The following is a 3,394-nucleotide window of genomic DNA, read 5'->3' on the forward strand; positions in this document are numbered from 1 at the left end:
TATTTTTCAATTATCTACAACTTTTGTTTAAAACTTTTAGATCAGCCGATAAGAGGCAAATAAGAATTTTTTTACACAAGAATGTGTGTTTTCTACATAATGGTAATTCGACGACTCTTAATCGAATAGTGCTAATTTGTTTGCAATGGCATCAAGAAAAATGGTTTAAAAGAGTAAGAAATGGACTTATCCTAGAATCTAGGCAAATATTCGTAAAAAGTTTTAAACAAAAGTTGTAGACAATTGAAAAATACAAAAAAAATGTTTTAAGGTGTATTTTAGTATTTGCAAAATAAGCGAGAAAATGAAGGTGAAAGGTAATTGTAAGAGTGAGGGCAAGCCCGCCTCTTCATTGGTCTTTACACGTGAGCAGACTAGTGTACCTTATCTTGGGGTCACTTGGTCGTGAATGCGAGTGCGAGTGAGAAACAAAACTGCTTTTTCTCTCTTTCTACTTTCTCATGCGGTAGCGAGTATTTTTCGTCTTTAGCCATCGATTGTCGAGCGTTATGTATATCTATATATATCAGCGTATAAGCGGGGCGTTTTTAGATCGAATCTTGATGCTTATGGCATGCAGTTTTTTTATTTATTGTTATAAATGTTGAACCTTGATTAAAAGAAAAACAATAATTCATTTTAACAAAAACTATTATTATTTAATCAAGAGTAAAAAAAATGAATTATTTTGTATCTGGACATAAAAATAATTTGTATAAATAATTGATATAAATTTTGTGACTAACAAAAATTTATTTGTAAATCAAATTGAATACGTATTCTTTTTATGATGAAATTTATAATTTAAAAATTTTTCCTATGAAATCATGTAATTTAGGCAATTTTATATTAAAGATATGTTGTCTCGTAAATATTTATTTGTGTATCAAATTGAATACATATTTGGAGAAGAAGAATTCTATATCTACACATAAAATTAATTCAAGATATACAGGAAATGATATTCTAAAAACGTGGAATTTATTTTTTGTCTAGACATAATTTTAATTCATTTTTATTATGTTATAAGAAAACAGTAATATATTTTTATTCAGCTTCGTAGTCATAAAAATTGGAGGAAAAGAATAGAATATTTGTCAAGTGGCGTGCTAGCGTAAGTAGTATCGTCTTCGCTTCTCGGCCTCGGTTGTTAATGTTCGGTTCTTCGTAGGGGAATTATTTTTTTTTAAGTTTTTCTTCCTTAAGTTATTCAAATTCTTTTTACGTTTCTTAATGTTTCATTATATACAGGAAAGAAAATTAAAATATTACAAAAAATTTGAAGCAAGACATTTTTTACCATCTTACGTAAATAAAGGAAAATTTATCTCACTTGAATTACAGTTAATATTTTATTTTTTTAATTTAAAAATATATTATTTTTCAATATAGTAACAAATTACAAAGACATATATTCTAATCATTGTCGAGACACCTAAAAGAATTTATTGCAACGGAAAATTCGGATGAGATGCATAAATATAAAGATACCCGACAATGGGTTTTACAAAAAATAAGGAATATATGTTTGTGATCACGGAGTCTTACTCCGTTGACAAATATCGGAAGATTGTTTACAGCTTCCTGCCTACCGTGTTCGGTGTCCTATCATGATTCCTAGATCTTGGAGAGGGGTGTATTTTGACAGCAACCACCACTCCAAGGTCACACCGGTGCCCATGGTGGGGCATACCTTATAAGTGGCGAGGGAAGATCACTACGTCTCAGTTTTACTTGATCAGTCAGTTGATGCAGTTGTCTATATAGTCCAGTAAAAAAGAGGCAAACTTACATTTCTTCTGATATAAAGGTAACTCGACGACATTGAATCGAATGGTGTTAATTTTTTTGCAATCGGATTACAAAGTATTTGAGAGAAAGGATAAAAAAGGGTAAAAAGTGACCATATCTTAGAATCTACAAATTTAATCGGAAAAAGTTTCAAACAAAAGTTGTAGACAATGGAAAAATACATAAAAAATGTTGGAAAGTTTATCTTCGTATTTGCAAAAATAAGCGAAAACTATTGGTTAAACGTTATAGCCCTGTCAAAAAAAGGCAAACTACCAGATTTTCTGATAGTTGTGAAAAAACTTGATATAATGGTAATTCGAAGACGCTGAATCGAATGGTGTTAATTTTTTTGCAATTAGATCACAAAATCTTTGAGAAAAAGGGTAAAAAAGGGTAAAAAATGACTATATCTTAGAATCCAGGCATTTAATCGAAAAAAGTTTCAACCAAAAGTTGTGCACAATTGGAAAATTCATTAAAAATATTTCAAAGTGTTTCTTCGTATTTGCAAAAATAAGCGAGAAAATGTAGGTGAAAGGTAATTGTAAGAGAGGGAGCAAACCCGCCTCTTCGACGATCTTTACACGCGAGCAGACTAGTGTACGTTAACTTAGGGTCTCTCGGTCGTGAATACGAGTGCGAGTGAGAAAAGAAATGAATAATATTTCTTTAAGCGATAGCGATTCTTTTTGTTTGGGCCATCGATTGTTGAGTGTTCTGTATTATATATTTCTGATATTTTTTCATGCTGTAGCGAGAATTTTTCGTCTTGGCCATCGAGTGTCGAGCGTTATGTATACGAGTGCGAGTGAGACAAGAAACAGATATTTCTCTCTTTCTAATTTTTTCTTCAGAAGCGAGAATTTTTCTTTTTTACGATCGAGTGTCGAGCGTTCTGTATATCTATATATATATCGGCGTATAAGCGCGGCATTTTTGAATCGAATCTTGATGTTTATGGCACGCCATCTTTTTATTCATTGCCAAAAATAGTGTACCTTGATTAAAAGAAAAACCATAATTCATTTTAACAGAAACTATTATTATTTAGTCAACAAATTATGTATTTTTGGAAATTTTAAATTAAAGATTTGTTGTCTCCTAAATATTTTTCTCTGTATGAAATTGAATACATATTTGAAAAAGAAGAATTTCATATCTACACATAAAAATAATTCAAGATACACAGGAAAGGATATTCTAAAAACGTGGAATTTATTTTTTGTCTAGACATAATATTAATTCATAAATAAAATTAAATTCAATAAGTTTTTCTATCCTTAAGTTATACTAATTCTTTTTACATTTCTTAATTTTTATTATTACTCCAGTCAATAAAGGAAAACTTGGTAAATTTAGCTAGCTTGGAAAACTTGATCTAATGGTAATTCGACGGCGCTGAATCGATTGGTGCTAATTTTTTTGCAATTGGATCAGGAGATCTTTGAGAAAAAGGGTAAAAAAGGATAAAAAGTGGCCATATCTTAGAATCTAGGCATTTATTCAAAAAAAGTTTTAAACAAAAGTTGTAGAGAATTGAAACATACATAAAAAGTGATTTAAGGTGTATCTTCGTATTTGCAAAAATAAGCGAGAAAAT

The 3,394-nt window shown here is 30.1% G+C and overlaps 1 protein-coding gene across 4 annotated transcripts in view; it reads left to right on the forward strand.

The window, feature by feature from the left end:
* The first annotated feature begins 1,726 nt into the window (after positions 1–1,726).
* The window catches only part of LOC106792478, an 11,264-nt gene continuing 9,596 nt past the window's right edge, over positions 1,727–3,394 (forward strand). For all 4 annotated transcript variants that reach the window (XR_001382300.1, XR_001382299.1, XM_014758913.1 and 1 more), the window contains exon 1: positions 1,727–1,810. The gene's annotated coding sequence lies outside the window, so the exon portion shown is untranslated. The remainder of the gene's footprint in view (positions 1,811–3,394) is intronic.

The sequence above is a fragment of the Polistes canadensis genome, unplaced genomic scaffold (assembly GCF_001313835.1).
Source record: "Polistes canadensis isolate GaletaPanama2010 unplaced genomic scaffold, ASM131383v1 scaffold_446, whole genome shotgun sequence".
NCBI lineage: Eukaryota > Metazoa > Arthropoda > Insecta > Hymenoptera > Vespidae > Polistes > Polistes canadensis.